Below are 19,661 nucleotides of genomic sequence, written 5' to 3' on the forward strand. Positions count from 1 at the left end.
CCTCTAAATTTGGCCCAGCGTGACCGTGTATCCCAATGCTAAATAATCCACAACGCCCATCTTGTTACTAATAAGCATAACAATAGAGTCCAAGATGTCCTATATTCTTGGTAAGTATATCAATGATGAGGTAGACTGTAAAGAGAGAAGTAGTGATGGAACGGATAAGAGAGAGTCTGTCTGGCCAAAAATCACATTGGGGAAGAAAGTTACTAGAGCCTGCCCTGGGATAGTGCTTGGGGTGAGCTATAGACCACCGGGATCCAATTTGGATATGGATAGTGACCTCTTTAATGTTTTTAATGAAGTAAATACTAACGAGAATTGTGTGATCACGGGAGACTAACTTCCCAGATACAGACTGGAGGACAAGTGCTAGTAATAATAACAGGGCTCAGATTTTCCTGGATGTGATAGCTGATGGATTCCTTCACAAAGTAGTTGCTGAACCAACAAGAAGGGATACCATTTTAGATTTGGTTTTGGTGAGTAGTGAGGACCTCATAGAAGAAATGGTTGTAGGGGACAACCTTGGTTCGAGAGATCATGAGCTAATTCAGTTCAAACTAAAAGGAAGGATAAACAAGAATAGATCTGTGACTAGGGTTTTTGATTTCAAAAGGGCTAACTTTAAAAAATTAAGGAAATTAGTTAGGGAAGTGGATTGGACTGAAGAACTTGTGGATCTAAAGGCGGAGGAGGCCTGGAATTACTTCAAGTCAAGGTTGTAGAAACTATCAAAAGCCTGCATCTCAAGAAAGGGGAAAAAACTCATAGGCAGGAGTTGTAGACCTAACTGGATGAGCAAGCATCTCAGAGAGGTGATTAAGAAAAAGCAGAAAGCATATAAGGAGTGGAAGATGTGAGGAATCAGCAAGGAAAGCTACCTTATTGAGGTTAGAACATGTAGGGATAAAGTGAGAAAGGCCAAAAACCATGTAGATTTGGACCTTGCAAAGGGAATTAAAACCAATAGTAAAAGGTTCTATAGCCATATAAATAAGAAGAAAACAAAGAAAGAAGAAGTGGGAGCGCTAAACATGGAGGATGGAGAGGAAGTTAAGGATAATTTAGGCATGGCCCAATATCTAAACAAATACTTTGCCTCAGTCTTTAATGAGGTTAATGAGGAGCTTAGGGATAATGGTAGGATGACAAATGGGAATGAGGATATGGAGGTAGATATTACCACATCCGAGGTAGAACCCAAACTCGAACAGCTTAATGGGACTAAATCGGGGAGGCCAGATAATCTTCATCCAAGAATATTAAAGAAACTGGCACATGAAATTGCAAGCCCGTTAGCAAGAATTTTTAATGAATCTGTAAACTCAGGGGTTGTACTGTATGACTGGAGAATTGCTAACATAGTTCCTACTTTTAAGAAAGGGAAAAAAAAAGTGATCTGGGTAACTACAGGCCTGTTAGTTTGACATCTGTAGTACGCAAGGTCTTGGAAAAAATTTTGAAGGAGAAAGTAGTTAAGGACATTGAGGTCAATGGTAATTGGGACAAAATACAACAAGGTTTTACAAAAGGTAGACCGTGCCAAACCAACCTGATCTCCTTCTTTGAGAAGGTAACAAATTTTTTAGACAAAGGAAACACAGTGGATCTAATTTACCTCGATTTCAGTAAGGCATTTGATACAGTTCCATATGGGGAATTATTAGCCAAATTGGCAAAGGTGGGGATCAATATGAAATTAAAAGGTGGATAAGGAACTGGTTAAAGGGGAGACTACAATGGGTCATACTGAAAGGTGAACTGTCAGGCTGGAAGGAGGTTACTAGTGGAGTTCCTCAGGGATCGGTTTGGGGACCAATCTTTTTATTACTGACCTTGGCACAAAAAGTGGGAATGTGCTAATAAAGTCTGCGGATGACACGAAGCTGGGAGGTATTGCCAATACAGAGGAACCAGGATATCCTACAGGAAGATCTGGATGACCTCGTAAACTGGAGTAATAGTAATAGGATGAAATTTAATAGTGAAAAGTGCAAGGTCACGCATTTAGAGATTAACAACAAGAGTTTTTGTTATAAACTGGGGACGCATCACTTGGAAGTAACAGAGGAGGAGGAGGACGACGACCTCAGAGTATTGGTTGATTACAGGATGACTATGAGCCACCAATCTGATATGGCTGTTAAAAAAGCTAATGCGGTCTTGGGATGCATCAGGCGAGGTATTTCCAGTAGAGATAAGGAAGTGTTAGTACTGTTATACAAGGCACTGGTGAGACCTCATCTGGAATAGTGTGTGCAGTTCTGGTCTCCCATGTTTAAGAAGGATGAATTCAAACTGGAACAGGTACAGAGAAGGGCTGCTAGGATGATCCGAGGAATGGAAAACCTGTCTTACGAAAGGAGACTCAAAGAGCTTGGCTTGTTTAGCCGAAGCAAAAGAAGGCTGAGGGGAGGTATGGTTGCTCTCTAGAAATATATCAGAGGGATAAATACCAGGGAGGGAGAGGAATTATTTAAGATCAGTACCAATGTGGACACAAGAACAAATGGATATAAACTGGCCATCAGGAAGTTTAGACTTGAAATTAGATGAAGGTTTCTAACCATCAGAGGAGTGAAGTTCTGGAATAGCCTTCCAAAGGGAGCAGTGGAGGCAAAAGACATATCTGGTTTCAAGACTAAGCTTGATAAGTTTATGGAGGGGATGGTATGATGAGAGAGCCTAATTTTGGCAATTAATTGATCTTTGACTGTTAGCGATAAATATGCCCAATGGCCTAGGATGGGACACTGGATAGGGTGGGATCTGAGTTACAACAGAGAATTCTTTCCTGGGTGTCTGGCTGATGAGTCTTACTCACATGCTCAGGGTTTAGCTGATCACCATATTTGGGGTCGGGAAGAAATTTTCCTCCAGGGAAGATTGGCAGAGGCCCTCCGGGTTTTTCACCTTCCTCTGCAGCGTGGGGCCCGGGTCACTTGCTGGAGGATTCTCTGCACCTTGAAGTCTTTAAACCATGATTTGAGGACTTTAATAGCTCGGACATAAGTCAGGGGATTTGTTACAGGAGTGGGTGGGTGAGATTCTGTGGCGTGCATTGTGCAGGAGGTCAGACTAGACGAGCATAATGGTCCCTTCTGACCTTAAAGTCTATGATTCTATGAATGCCATCACTGATGATACAGTAGCCAAGTACAAGATATACAGCAAATACAAAAAGAGATTCCCGTTTGCCTTTGGTCCAAGGCTGGCAAAGATCTACTTGAATTAAATGGAAAAGATTATTTTGTTAGTGGACTTTTACTCAAATTCAACCACCGTGCAACACATATCAAGTAAGGTGATAAGACACTCAGTTACAGCTTACTTATCATGGGATTTTACGTTAGTTAATACATAAGGGTCCACAATTCACAAGTGGATCCTCTGGCAATTCTGATACACCAGTTCAAGTATACCATGTCAAGCCTGTACACTCAAATGGGTTAGCAGAGAAATCATTGCAGACAGCAAATAACTTGATTTTAAAAGCCCAGGCAAATTCAAAGGATCCAAACTTTGAGCTGTTTGAATATAACTATGTAAAGTGCCTTCCACAAGGGGCAAGATGTCATGTTTTACGAAATGCTGCTTTTATTGCAGAGTGTCATGCTGACAAAGAAATAAAATGCATTCATGAACACACACCTGAAGGTCCAAAGCCTTAGTGCCAACACCTAATGACCTTCTTGAGCCAAAGGCAATTCCACTCTGAAGTTGTTACAAAACAGCTCTGTGCCAAGAGACTAAAACAGAAACAGTATGATTAAAAAAATGTCAAAAAAAAGTGTGCCACCACTTCAAGTGGAAGAAAATGTTTAGATTTAAAAAAAAGAGTCAAGGTAACAGCTATACTGTCCACATCAAGGTTATCATAGCATCCCAAGATTCAGTCAAACAGGAGGAAAACAAAATGTCTAAACAAAACCAAAGAAGAGACAGCCTCCCATTTTTTCATAACTCCCAGAATGCTAGTAATACTACTGGTGAATTGAAAATGTATCATGTAGTCAATGACAGGAAAAAAAAAAACCCCACACAGATTCCACCTGAGCAGATTAACACACTATGGCTGAAGAAACTGTCTTGAAAGGAAGTGGCCATGCAATCAGAAAGTCATTGAGATTCAGATACCACATTTACTGACAGATGGCCAACAACAAACAGAACAGTCCTAGTCTGTCAGGTCGTTCACATCATTTACCCCCCACTCTACCCTTGACCACTCAAGTTTCTGATTCATTAATTGGCATTATTTTATAGCTATTTTTGGTTGGTATGTTTTATTAAGCATTTCCTTTAAAAAAAGGGGGGGGGTGCGGGGGAGAGAAGAGATGTAGCTAACTCCTGAAGTCAGTGAATACGGACTGTCACAGGACAAGGATGTTAATCTTTGTAACTTTAATCCAGGTCAGGCGACTGGTTCAAGAAATAAAGTGCATTCTCTTATTGGTACTCCTGTGTGTCACTTAGTTTTCAAGTATTTATTGTTAAGCATTCCTTCAGATAAAAACTTAAAGCTAGTTTTGTAGACATTCTATTAGTGTATTAAAGTTATAGATTTAATATCACATAGGGACTTCTCAATAGTGTCCCTCTTTCCAAATCACAAGGACTTCCACATATAAATGTACTGTGTAGTAGTCTGATTCATTCCAGATTTTGTTCTTCAATTCTTTGTATGACCACACATACAAATATTAGCAAAAATACCTTGTAAACGGGTTCTCCTTGCCAGTAGTCTGGCAACTACTTTGATATGTTTTGTTGCTGGGAATCTATGAAGGTCAGAGAAGATCTTGTATGAGAATAACCATTAGATCCCAGTTCAGTCTTTTATTGCTCTGTGTACTGAGACCACTTGAAGAAGACAACTGACCAGGATCTCTAACAAAATGATTAAAAATTATGGAATGTGACTACTTCACCAAGAGAACACACTCATAGACCTGAATATTTTAAGTCATTTGGTTTGTTAAATAAAGACAAGTCCTGGAAAATGACACTTATCTTATACTTAACTCACAACCTATCTTAGATTTGGAGCATACCTTTCTAATAGGAAAAATCTCTTCCGCTTTTGGAAAAACTCTGTTCTAGTAACTATTAGGTCTAATCCAACATCCATTTAGGAAATTCCTTTTAGACAGTGGTACCCAACCTTTTCCACCTATAGGCCAAGCATTATTTCACACAGGTAAAGAGACCATGATCACTACTTAGGAGCAAGTTCCCTGAAATCATTCCATTTCCTTTGTGCTGTTCAAGCAGGCAACAGAAACCACCCACACATTCCCTGATGAGAATTACCATAATACGGAGGAGTCCTCACTTGCTATAGAGTCTGCATAGCTATTTCCTACTTTCTCCCTCCCAGGTTATGTGTCGGGGCGAGAGGGTGCAGGGATAAAGAATGGCTAAACCACTGTTAGCCAGCACAAGCAAGAGGAGACTAAGCTGTTCTAAAACTGGGCTGGAACAGAGAATCCATGAGCTATACAACTGGTTATTGGTTCTGTGTGTCTCTTTTCCCCTCTGGTAGCTTCATGCAAAAAAGGAGATATCTTTTGGTAGGCGCTTCCACAGCCTGTACGGAAGCAGCCCTACTAGAATGTGTTATCACCCTTTGAAGAGGGTGAATGCCTGCAGTCTCATAGCAAATGACCACATATCCATCTCAATAGTCTCTGAGTAGAAACTGTGGATCCCTTGGATCTGTTCGCAAAGGAGATGAACAGCTAGGGATCTTTGAAATTGCTCGATCCTACCCAAAGTAGAAGGGCAACGCCCTTCTAACATCCAGGACTCCTGAGGAAGAGTTATGTGGCTTCAGAAGAAAAACACTTGTAGATAAATAGATTGATTCAGGTGGAACACCAGGAGAAGCTTAGGTAAGAATTTAGGATGTGGGCTTATAGAACCCTTCTCCTTGATGTATACCATAAAGGAAGAGCTTAGAAACTGCCATCAAGGCACCAGTTTCCCCAACTCTAAATGCCAGTGTGATAGCTACTAGAAAGCCAAGCTCCAAGATACAACCGCATTTGCTCCAATCCCTCAGACAGAGACAAACACCTACAGGATCTCTATCAAGCTTTCTTAAAACTACAATACGCACCTGGTGAAGTGAAGAAACCAATTGAGAGAGCCAGAAGGGTACCCAGAAGTCACCTACTACAGGACAGGCCCAACAAAGAAAGTAACAGAATGCCACTAACTGTCAACTACAGCCCCTAACTAAAACCTCTCCAGCGCATCGTCAAGGATCTACAACCTATCCTGAAGGACGATCCCTCACTCTCACAGATCTTGGGAGACAGGCCAGTACTCACTTACAGACTGCCTCCCAACCTGAAGCAAATAGTCACCAGCAACTACACACCACACAACAAAAACACTAACCCAGGAACCAATCCCTGCAACAAACACTGCTGCCAACTCTGGCTGCATATCTATTCAAGGGACACCATCATAGGACCTAACCACATCAGCCACACGATCAGGGGCTCGTTCATCTGCACATCTACCAACGTGATATATGCCATCATGTGCCAGCAATGCTCCTCTGCCATGTACATTGGCCAAACCAGACAGTCTCTACACAAAAGAATAAATGGACACAAATCAGACATCAAGAATTGTAACATTCAAAAACTAGTAGGAGAGCATTTCAATCTCCCTGGACACTCAACAGACTTAAAAGTACCAATTCTTCAACAACAACAAAAAAAACTTAAAAAACAGACTTCAACGAGAAACTGCAGAACTGGAATTAATTTGCAAACTGGACACCATCAAATTAGGCCTGAATAAAGACTAGGAATGGATGGGTCACTACAAAAAGTACTTTTCCCTCTCTTGATATTCACCCCTTCTTGTCAACCGTTGAGAATAGGCCACGTCCACCTTAACTGAATTGGCCTCGTTAGCACTGACCCCCCCACTTGGTAAGGCAACTCCCATCTTTTCATGTGCTGTGATATTTATACTGCTTACTGTATTTTTCACTCCATGCATCTCACGAAGTGGGTTTTAGCCCATGAAAGCTTTTGCCCAAATACATCCGTTAGTCTCTAAGGTGCCACAAGGACTCCTCGTTGTTTTTGCTGATACAGACTAACACGGCTACCACTCTGAAACCTACTAGAAAGGTCATCTTCACAGATAAATAAAGTATAGAACAGGTTGTCATAAATTGAAATAGATGTTTCATAAGGTAATTGAGTACCAGGTTGAGGTCCCAGGTCAGGATGAGAGCTCTACTCAGGGGGTAGAGATTCCCCAAACCCTTAATAAACCTGGATGATACAGGATGAACAAATATTGAAAACCCGTGTAGTCAGATGAAAAGTTGATATTGCAGCCAGACCTTAACTACCAAATTTCTTCAGATCCAGCAGATAATCCAGGATGACTCAAAGAGGCACAGATCCAGGCAGGAAGTGGCAATGACAGCACTAATGGAATAATTTCTTCCATTTCTGCAGGAAAGTAGTATGGGCTGATTTCCTACTATTCAGTAATACCTGTTGCACTTCTGCAGAGCATGAGGATTGATTCTAACCTTGCGACCCAGTTAGGAACCATGCTCGGAGGTGGAGAACCAGGGTGAAGGCGTTTTGGAGTGAACCATGTGACCCATCTTGTGAGAGGAGAAAAGGAGTGGTCAGGACCTTGAGCGTTCAAGACACAGATGCAGGAGGTAAGGGTACCAAGTTTGTCTCAGCCAGGTTGGTACTATAAGTATAACCTTGGTCCTGTCCTGTCTGATTTTGTTCACCACCCTCAGTATCAATGGAGTTGGAGGAAACACAGAGCAGAGACTCTTCTTCCAGGACAGAAGAAAGACATCCCCCAAGGAGTGGTGGCCCAGATCCCCTCTTGAGCAGAAAAGAGGGCACTTCTTGTTCCTGGAGGTGGTGAAGAGATCCACCTCTGGAAGACCCCATCTTTGGAATAAATTGTGGAGAACTTGAGAGTCTAGCTCCCATTTGTAGTCCTGTGAGAAGTGTCTGCTGAGAACATTGGCTGGGGTGTTCTGAATGCCTGGGTGATAGACCACCAAAATTTGGATTTGATGAGCCATGCATCAGTTTCATGGCTTCTCAACACAGAGAGGGGATCTTGCTCCTCTCCGCTTGTTGATATAGAACGTGCAGGACACATTGGCTGTCATGACCCTGATTGATTTGCCCCAATGAGAGGTAAGAAATGGAGGCAGAGGTTCCTGGCAGCAATCTGTTGGAGCTCAGGGATGTGCAGATTGGTTTCCTGAGTTGTCCATTTGCCCTGAGTCATGAGAGCATTGAGATGAGCTCTCCATCTCAACAGCAAAACATCTGTTGTTCATGTCAGTGATTGAGTCAGGTGACAGAAGGGAATGCCCATGAAGGTATTGAGTTGATCTTTCCACCAATCCCAGGAGTTCCTCACTTGTAGAGGAGCCATCAACTGTCTGTTCAAGGTGTCTTTGACTGGAGAATAGGTCATTCTGAACTAACTTTGAAAGCAGTGCAGGCATAGCCTTGCACTATTGGTCATGAAAGTACAAGCTGCCATGCATTCCACCAGCTGAAGACTGATGACTATAAGGAACTAAGGACTCCCATGGCAAAGTTAGGTGGAGAACAAGAAATCAGAGGGGGAATGTAATACTTTTTATCTGCCCTTTTGGTGGAATAGTAGCAGGTGTTTGCCACACAGTCTTAGTTGGATCCAGGAGCACCCCATGAACACCACCACACTGGGCGGCGTTGCTGACTATGTTGTGAATCGCTTTCAACTTCAAGTGGAATTTGAAGAGCGTCAGCTACCCTCTTTATGAGTTTTAGAAATTGCTGAAAATCAGCCATAGAAGGTGCTTGAGGCATAATTGCTTCATCTGGAGACAAGGTAAGATGGGCATTCAAGGGGTGGCCTCTTTATCAGCCCTGGCCTCCTGTTCTTCAAATACTCCTCCTATGCAGGGAATTGGTTGGGGAAAAGAGGACTGAACAACCCCAGTCTCCCTTTGAGATGGTACTAGTGGTCTGGAGAATTGCTGTTGGTAAGCAGCCCAGGGATCCCAATATGGTCATTGGGGAACCCATAAGGAAGTGGAGATGGCATATAAGAGGTTGGTTCCACATCTTTGATGAGGGTCACAATCTTCCCTTTGACTGTATGAGAATGTGTTCCAACAGGATATGTTGGGGAAACCTAGGAGAGACTGACTGGAAGTTTCCTTCATCCTCCTAAAAATCATCCAATGGAGGAACCCCCAGAGTTACTGATGGCACTGTCAATGGTGGACGTACCAATGCAGGTGCCAAGGAAGCCCTGTGCTGCTGTTTCCTCAGTATGGAAGATGTGAAATGAGTAAGTGCTAAAAGCAGGGCTGAGCCCAATGGTATCAGACGGAGGTGCTTAGGATTGCTCTCCTTGTCCCTAGTCTAGGGTACTAAGCTCTGTGAGAGCCATGTATCTCCCTTAAGCTCCAGGGCTTTCCAGCTCTGCTGGAATCAGAGGTGTCCTTCAAGTCAACAGTTCTGAGCTGAGAGGTCGAGGCTTCAGAGACTGTAAATCTTGCAGGGGACTTGGGCTTTTTTTTCCCCTGGAGCAGGATCCTTCAGATGAGTCTGTACTCCTCCTTCTGGGAGCCCTCTCAGAAGCCTCCAATGACCTCCTGTTCTTAGAGGAAGCCTGCACCAAGGTAGAAGGGGTGCTGGATCTGTCCAGAGACAGATGAATGGGAGCACAGGATGTCTCCTGACCTGACTCAGATGTTGGCTGAAGTGTTCTGAAGTGAGCACTCCATCATTAAGAGTCTGAGACTAATTTCTCTGTTCTTCCCTGCCTTTGACCTCAGGGCTTATCAGAAATTGCACTTCTGGGATATGTGGGACTCCCCAAACAACAGACACACTTAGTGTTGCTCACAGGCATAACCTTTCAACAGGAGAGGCATAGTTTGAAGCCTGGCAAGCCAGGCATGCCGTGCCAGGAAGACAAGGCTCCCCAAGAAGAAACAGGAGGGGAAAATAAATAAATAAATGCAATCCTCTCACTACTAACACTTATCTAAGTGTAACTACTACTAACAAATCTTAACTATAAGAAGAAGAAATAGCATAGGCACATTCTGAGACCCTAGAGCTCCATCTCAGGCCAAGGAAGTAGAGAAGGAACTGAGGGTGGTTTGCCCACACATCCCTATATAGACTCAGTGTCCATCACGAGGAGACAGAAGGGCGCTGCAAGAAGAAAAATCTCCATTCGAAGGCTCAAAAGAAGAATGAACACCTGAAGTGGAGCACCCACAAGGACACTACTTGAAAAAGAAACATATTTCAGTTTGTAGTCAGACTGAAATTTTGTTAACACAGTAAGCCCTCAAGGATCACAAATGAGATACCACTACTTTAAGAACTAACATATAGGAAAACACAGAACTAGCTATCTTACTGCAGTGGCTTAATGAGCTCAACCTCACCTGGGTTGCTAGCTTGAAGACTGACTATTTAAACACTTAAAATTCAAGATGGTAGGCCTTTAAATCTCTGCACACCAGGCAAAAACTTTTCAAGAATGCTTACTAAAAGTAAGAGTAGCACTTTTGGTATGTATTCTAGCAATGTGGTGTTTTGTAGCCTTTATGGAGTCTATAGTGCCTGATACGGGGAAGTGATTACTGATGCCAGCCAACGAAACTCAAATTCCTAACCCCTTTCTCAGTTAGTTCTGAACCAAATAATGCATGAATCAGCCTCTTGGGCAAACTGAATTCAACCTGCAATTTAAAATGTATGGGAAAAAAAACCACCCTAAAACTGATGAAGAATGGAAACTTGATGCTGTTTCCTCTGCTGAGGAGAGATTAGCATGGAGTTGAAGGCATCAAGATATCAATGCTGCAACTGAGTAAAGGGAAGCAATTTCATTTCAAATGAGATTCTCCAATTTCCACTGCTAGCAGGAAAGGATAGCCCTACAGTCCAGAATTGATACTTATGCTGTAGTGACCTTTTTGATAGCATGGTGTATCTGAATTATTTTATCCAATTTATTCACCATAAGGAACATGGAGCAGAAGAGAGTTCTGATTTAATTGTAACAGGTGGAAACAGGAAGAGTTTTCAGTTCTGGTATGCTTTGAAGCATTTAGTTTGCAAGACAATGACAACAAGGTGTTGTCTATTCACGAAGTGTTGCTTAGGGAGGGAGTGCTGTCTTTTCTTCCTAGGTTCTGATTAGGGAATTTATTTAATCATAAAAAAACCAACCAACAAAAACAAAAAACCAACAACCCACCTACGTTTAGTATAATTTGGAACATGAACAGAGAACAGTTTGGATATGAACCTAGATTTTTCAAATAGCCATATTAAGAAGGGAAGAATTAGGAGATTAACAGACAGAAGACGACGTATACCCCATTTTTCCAACCCAGAATGCAGAGTTTAGTTTGTGAAGCCATGTAATTATAATAGCTGATCAGGCAGTGTGATTCAATATATAGAACTCTAGGACTGCGACTCAGGGGACCTGGGTCCTATTCCTGGCTCTGTCATTGATTCACTATGACCTTCAGCAAGTCACTTAACCCAGCACCTCTCATATTCATCCTTAGATCTCTACTTTACAAAGGAAGGTATGCATTAATCACCCCCATTGTTAAGAAACGGAAATTGAAACAGAGGTTATTATTATTCTACCTTAAGTGAAAATGGAATAGAATTGCTAGCATACCTGCATAAGATCATACCTGCATAAGATCTAACTTCAACATCGTATTTTTGCAACATTTTAGTGCACAAGATTGGAATGGAACACTGTTCTTAAATTCATATCTTATAAAGTGAAAAGATCCAGTTCTCATTAAAATATGTGGAAATGAGCCCTAGTGCAGGTAATTCTTTAGTACTTTCATAGAATCATAGAATATCAGGGTTGGAAGGGACCCCAGAAGGTCATCTAGTCCAACCCCCTGCTCGAAGCAGGACCAATTCCCAGTTAAATCATCCCAGCCAGGGCTTTGTCAAGCCTGACCTTAAAAACCTCTAAGGAAGGAGATTCTACCACCTCCCTAGATAACGCATTCCAGTGTTTCACCACCCTCTTAGTGAAAAAGTTTTTCCTAATATCCAATCTAAACCTCCCCCATTGCAACTTGAGACCATTACTCCTCATTCTGTCATCTGCTACCATTGAGAACAGTCTAGAGCCATCCTCTTTGGAACCCCCTTTCAGGTAGTTGAAAGCAGCTATCAAATCCCCCCTCATTCTTCTCTTCTGCAGACTAAACAATCCCAGCTCCCTCAGCCTCTCTTCATAAGTCATGTGCTCTAGACCCCTAATCATTTTTGTTGCCCTCCGCTGGACTCTCTCCAATTTATCCACATCCTTCTTGTAGTGTGGGGCCCAAAACTGGACACAGTACTCCAGATGAGGCCTCACCAGTGTCGAATAGAGGGGAACGATCACGTCCCTCGATCTGCTCGCTATGCCCCTACTTATACATCCCAAAATGCCATTGGCCTTCTTGGCAACAAGGGCACACTGTTGACTCATATCCAGCTTCTCGTCCACTGTCACCCCTAGGTCCTTTTCCGCAGAACTGCTGCCTAGCCATTCGGTCCCTAGTCTGTAGCGGTGCATTGGATTCTTCCATCCTAAGTGCAGGACCCTGCACTTATCCTTATTGAACCTCATCAGATTTCTTTTGGCCCAATCCTCCAATTTGTCTACTTTAAGACACACTGTAAGATTGTGTACGCTCCAAATTGTAGTCCATGTAACTGAGTGGGAGAACATCTGCCAATTCCTATTATTTTTTGTTTAGGCTATACCCTTCTGTTACAAAAGAGAAGTCACTATTTATTCATGATTAAGGATGCAGCAAACAAGCAGAAGGAGCAAGATTTCAACTGTTTCTAGAGCGGTACGAAAAAAAAATCACATAACTATCAAGTGATATCAAACAAAAGGCACAGCCACATTGGCTTGTGTCCTACAAAAAAGTGGTGGAGGGAAATTAATATTTTCCAAATGGAGAAGAGAGCAGAGGAAAAAAATTATTTGCTCATTTCTCAGAAATTTTCAAAAAAAAAAAATCAAATCGTACTTGATTGTGTACCTCCTGAAAGGTACTGAACATTTGGTTTCAGATATCTGTTCTGGAAACTGCATTTAAATCTACCTAGTACAGATTTAAGTTTTCACTGATTTTCCAGTCCTCTTCCCCCATGTCTGTTCATTCTTCAGACTACTCTTATTTTATTGAAGTTTATGTAACACTGTGACATTTGATTCTTATAATCTGCCATCATAATTATTGACTATTTGACTATTCTCAAAACACTGTAGATACCTTTTATTAAAAAAATTGCTTTTATTCATGCTAATAAAATAACCTGCAACTCTCATGGAGGCAGATACAATTATATTTGAGACTTTTTTGATGCGAGCAAGCATTTAATTTGGTTTTGAAAAGAGGCCACATGAAAATTCAATAAGAATTGCATATATTTGTTTTAAAGCATTACTGTTCACTCTCATTCTCCTGACTTGCAAAAACATACTGACCAGTACTTTATTCTCAATATTGCATTCCATTGGAATTGTAAGAGTAACTAATTAATGGTCATAATTAAGTACCAATCTTTCAGTACAACAGCATATTGATTTCTAAGATTATAATTCTCACTTGATACATAATTAGACAAATGTGCTACTAGAACTCAGAAAGATTAAATGTGTTGTAGTTTCCTGCACCATTCTGAAAAACTGGAGATTATACACCTTTCTATACAATCAATTTAACAAATTAGGTCTTGAAAACTTTATTCAGAAAATTCAATTTAAAATACATACATTTAAAGGATTTCTTTGTACGAAAATGTGGTTTTATAGTGAACTACTTGCCAAGGTCCTTGAAGCTCATGATAGTAATTCCTGCAAAACACAGTAGTCTTTGATTTTAAGAACAAAGCTAATCAATTGCAAGCTTCCCATATATGGAACTCAATCACAAAACCAGATGTGACTACTTGTCTGGATTACTAGAACTACATGGACTATTTCCTCTCTCCCAGAGGCAAATGCAACTATGGTTAAGATCTCAACACCCACTCAATATCAAGACCAAAAACCTGAAGGTTTAAACAGACTGGAGCATTAGTTTATTGAGCTACCAGGCTAGCAAATCAGGATTTAAATTTAATCTGGGTCACAGCTCTTGTTTTTGTAACACTAATCTGGTTAAGTTACAGATAACCATAATGCACTACATTATATGAGGATAATCAGTGTCAGTTAGGACGCTGATCAAATGGGGTTCAATTCTCATGTGCTTTCAAGTGAGTTCCTGGTTGCATCTCTAATAGCAGGACAAGTTTAATACATACAATGAAGGCTCCTTTAAAATGTAAAAGGAACTTTGTCACATTGCGTAAACATTATACTGGAGGAAGAGCTAAAGAAAAGTGCCTTACGAGTGATGAAGTTACGCTTATGATGTGGAAATATTTCTAATTCAAGAATATTGCAATGCAGGAGGATATTACATTAACATCTAAACTTCCATCTCCAGCTTCCACCCCAGCATTAACTCCATACATTTGGCCATATTCATCCCTCGGTTGCTCCAATTTTGGCTAGCATTAAACCAGGGCAATACCCTCAAGGCAGATGGCCTAAAAGTGGGATGTGGCACCCGCAAAAAATGGCCCCCTCCCTTGGGGGTATGGATCAGCAGGGGGCTATAACAGCCCAAGCAGCAAGTAGCTGTATCTGGAAAGGGGACATGGGCAGGTAACACACTTAGATACTGTGGTAACTGGCATGTTATAGACATCTGAATCAGCACACTCCCTTAGCAGTGGAAATCCCAAGAACTCCATTCACAAACTTAGAACTGTTACTCCTGACAAAAAGCACACAGGGGAGGCCAACAGTGGAAACAAACCTAGGTGTGAATCTTCCAAGGCACAAGAGACCAGGACAGCACTGGGAAACAACGTACCTCCTTGTTCTGGTGAATTTTTATTATATTTAATTAGGAACAAGATTAGTATGTAGAATTAAAGCATATACTATCTTTCCTCCATTTCATCATCAGACCTGGCTATGCTATGTATAATTTAGCATGTAGTTTTTCTGTGTATGTGAAATCCCAACACCATTTATGGAACTGTAATAAACCATTTTTCACTCATTTGTTTTATTATATTAACAAAGTTAGGAAAACTGCATTTAAGTCATTAAGTATTATGATTTTCAGAAGACCACATATGCTGTACCATGATTTTTATTAACTGCCAAAATATAAATTAGTTCTTTCAATACACACAACAAGATCTTATAAACTGCCATAACAATGGATTGCTTACTATTTTTTCCTAAGTTCTTTTTGCATCATTATTGGGACTATTTTCAACGTCACTAAAACTGTACTTGGATAATAGCTGAAAAACAAAGTGAGTACCCCCAAAATGTGTGCAACACAAACACTAGAATAAAAAAAATTCATTTCAGCATTTTATCACAACATTAATAAATCCTCAAACATTTTCATGTTTAGGAGATGGGGAAATAGACAAGTTGAGCCCCTTGTCGACAAGTCGAGCCCCTTGTCGACAAGTCCCTTATGTGGTGAAAGGATGAGGCAAATTCAGAGATGGAAGAAGCAGAGTCTACCCATTGCAGCTTCCATACTACAGATGAGTACTTCTGCAAGGACAAAGGACTGCCCTTTGTATCAGATACATGTATGGTGCACACATGCAATACCCTGTACTACCAATGAATGCATTCCATGTGCAAAATAAATTGTGACCTCTTCAAATAACATGTCAAATTTAAACTAACTGAATTATTCTTTGGAAAATTACCCATACAAGACACCTTTTTAAATGGAGTTATGAAAAAGTATGCTGAGTGGAACATGAGAATATGGTAATGGTAAAGGGGCAGAGTTATGATTGGTTGCGTGACCTTAACTGTATTTCTATACTTTAGATGCTTACAATACTTTTTTGAAACCTTACCTTAAATTTTAACATCAGCCTGAAAAATCAAATCAATCGAGAGAGTTTTTCACCTAAAGTTTTCGGCCATAACTCCAGATTGAAGCCTTCTGCATGAAAATATACATTATTTTCTACAATATGTTATAGTTCAGTTACATTTGTTAATGCTTACAATGATTTCATCCTAACAGCCCAGTTTAGTATATTTCCAGTATATATCCAGATGTTTTAATATGTGCTCTTCTCTATAAAGAATATATTCTAATATTTGTGTTACTATGCAAGTGCTATCTATTGAAACAGGTGTTTATTTCCTTGGGAAACAAATACACAGTATTAGATTACCATTGAAAAAAGTGTTTCAAGCCATTTCAGAGGAACATGGATAGGGCCAAATTCATCCCATGTGTAACTTCAGTAGGGATGAATTTGGCCGATGCAGTTATTTTGCTGTCTCCCATATTAAGCTAATTTGCATTTTTATGTAACCTATTTTCAAATTCTCAATACATTTCAAATATCACTTACTGATTACTAGATGTACCTTCTTAACTAATTTAACGTAACTGGTCATATAAAGAATTTTTATCTGAGCATTACTGATTTGGGAGTTAGCAACGCATTTCTACTTGTACATCGCGAACAACAGCCAACTGATTCCCCCGTCCCCTCCATGGACAGATAACATACTTCATGAATTACGATTTAATATTTTTAAATAGCATATATTCACTAAGGTGTTAATGAAGCAAACTGACAGACTATTTAATAGAGTTATGATTTAATTAAAAACCATTTTATGTGCCAGTACAGAATGCTTTTGCATGTAACTTTTATGTCACCTGTACTACATGTAAATGCTTTTACTGCTTACTTTTCATATAAAATACTTTCATAACTTTATCTAGCATACAGAATCTATTCTACATGATACAAGATATCACATATGTATCTAAGGGTGTGGGAGAAAATTGAATGATATTGTGTTATGAGTTTATGGCATGTGACAGTATAGGGGAGATTCTCAAAAGGTAAAAAGGGCAGCAAATGGGAGCGAACCCCCAACTGTCCTTTGTACCACTGAAATGTCCCCCTCAGATTATAATGCATGTGGTACAAGTCTGAGAGTCAATGTTGCATATCCATCCGTATCTTTAGCTTTTTCTCCTGAGGGTGGACAGCTGTGACATGTTACACTAAAACAGGTTTTAGTATTTTAAATTTCTGCTCGTAATGATAATTTGAGTCATGAGCAGGAGGAGATGAAAGTTCTAAAAACCATTAAAATTGACTTATGAGCTCGCCCATCACAAACATGAGAGTTTTCTTGATAATTTACTTTTTTGTAAGAGTTAAATTGAAATTAGGCTCCTCTTAATTAGGACAAGGATTTTCCATTTTACCCATGCACATATTTTTACAGAGGGGTTAATAATGTATCTATAAAAGGGGAACCCAGCATTAGAAGTGAGCAGCCCCAAAATCTATGGATAGTCATTGTTTAATGTTACACATTAGCTCAAGTATCCAAGAGTGATGCTATGATTTGATAACTGTCTTATTAGGAACTCTGTACAAATGGAGTTTTTGTGTACCATATTTCATCTCATTTAAAAAAAAAATCACAAGCCATTGAAATTATGTAAATGAAAGCCTCAATTAAAAGAACAAGAGATCTCCTATTAATCTACCCAAATGTCATCCCGATGGTAAGCTACTGAAACTAAAATAAACTAGTACACCAGTAGCTTAATAGAAATCTGAATTATCCCCAGTATATGAAGCTATATTTTTGTTATGTATTTAGGTATGTTCAAAATCTACTTTGTTTATGGCAAATTCTAGTTTGTAAAAGTGATGCATTACTATATTTTAACTAAGTTATTTTTAGCCAAGTACAAGACTAGCAAAAGAGTTGAGAGTCTACATTCCACTCTAATTAGGCCATCATGTTTAGCAGCCAACTATTTTAAGCCATTATAAATGTGGCATTACATATCAGTGATAAAAACCAACACTTCTGTTTTATGAGGCAATGGGCCAACTGGCTACATAGTTGATCTCAGTTAAGGAATTACATTTTTGCTTTCTAGGACAGTGTTTTACCAGGGCTTGAAAAATTTGCCAGATATCTAATAGCAGCCAATAAAAGACAGGTGAGTTCCTCAGTCAAGTTCAGTGGCAGCACACTGTTGAAAACGGTACTCTTATACACACTAGTTATGGGAAAGGGATGTATGTTTGGATTTGCATTAAGGCATTGCCCCTGGACTCTTTGTGTGCTCTATCATGGTAGCTTTGTCTGAGAGCGGTGTATCTGAAATGACCTTTTAAGAGGCAAAAATTCCCTCAACACCCCAACCTACTGAGAAAGCTACCGCTGCCTTCCTTTCCAGCTCCTGGGGCAGGGAGGCAAAGCCTCCCACATTTCTCCCACCACTATCAAGGAAGATTATGGTAAGATTACTTTTCAAGAGCTGAGGCTAAAGCTGTTTTATCAAATGTTCTGTTTGCAGAGGTATAACTCCATGTCTAGTAAAAATATATGGAGAATCACACACCCATTTTACACTACTCTATGGAAGTGCTGCTTCAGCTCAAGAGATAGAAGATGATGCACTCTACCAGAAACAACACTATTTGACAAGTTCTTCCCAGAACATTGCTGATATACATTCTGATTCATTTGGAACATATTTCTGTTGTCTTTTATCTCTTTCTTCAGCCCTTTCAAAGAAGTGACCACCACTCATTGACTCCTAATTCCCATTTTTATGTAAAGAAGTTCTAGCTCTTCTAACACCTAAGAAGAGCACCAGAAGGGAAGATTATTTCCTGATTCTAATGAATGTTAGTAGTGAACTTTTTTCAGAGTAGCAGCCGTGTTAAGTCTGTATCCGCAAAAAGAAAAGGAGTACTTGTGGCACCTTAGAGACTAACAAATTTATCTGAGCATAAGCTTTCTTGAGCTACAGCTCACTTCATCGGATGCATTGAACTTGTCAATGAAAGAACAGTACTTAGGACAACTGTGCTCTCATAAAAATCTAAATTGGGACATCTGAAAACTACAAATACCCTCTCAGACGCTCCATGAACAGAGACAATGATACTACAAAAAGGGCATTAGGGGTTAAGAAATCTGAAGAAACAGACTCCACTGGATGAATTACATGGAGACTGTAATAACAGATTTAGCCTTTAAAGTACAAATAACTTCCTTCCCAGTTTTGGGGTTTTTTTTAATGCTTTTTCTGTTTTTAAGAGCCCTTGTATCTGTGTTGGCCTGCAGTATACTCCTTAAATTGTCCTTCTAATTGCTCTCACAACGGAACCCTGACATTTTAGACGTTGATTGTGAGGCCCTCCAGACTCTGCTGGAAAACCTAGGATTTTACTGAAAGTGCATTTTGCAGAGATATTAGATAAATTCTACTCCTTGGGTAAGTTCTCCCTGATACAGTATTAGGACACAGGCTGTTGTCCCAGCTCAGATTTTAAAAGGGCCTGTCACCTCCTTTTGATGTGGCCTTTTGAGGGGTCTCAGCTTCTCCTGACTGACCCTTCTTAGTTTGTCCTCACTTGGGTCAGTTCCTGGACCCTCACCTTCAGTTAAGTCTATCAGACCTTCAAATGTTAGGGCTT

At 40.2% G+C, this 19,661-nt stretch overlaps 1 protein-coding gene across 2 annotated transcripts in view; it reads right to left on the reverse strand.

The window, feature by feature from the left end:
* Positions 1-19,661, reverse strand: part of PKN2 (protein kinase N2) — a 120,796-nt gene that overhangs the window by 77,702 nt on the left and 23,433 nt on the right. The window lies entirely within an intron of this gene.

The sequence above is a fragment of the Natator depressus genome, chromosome 8 (assembly GCF_965152275.1).
Source record: "Natator depressus isolate rNatDep1 chromosome 8, rNatDep2.hap1, whole genome shotgun sequence".
NCBI lineage: Eukaryota > Metazoa > Chordata > Testudines > Cheloniidae > Natator > Natator depressus.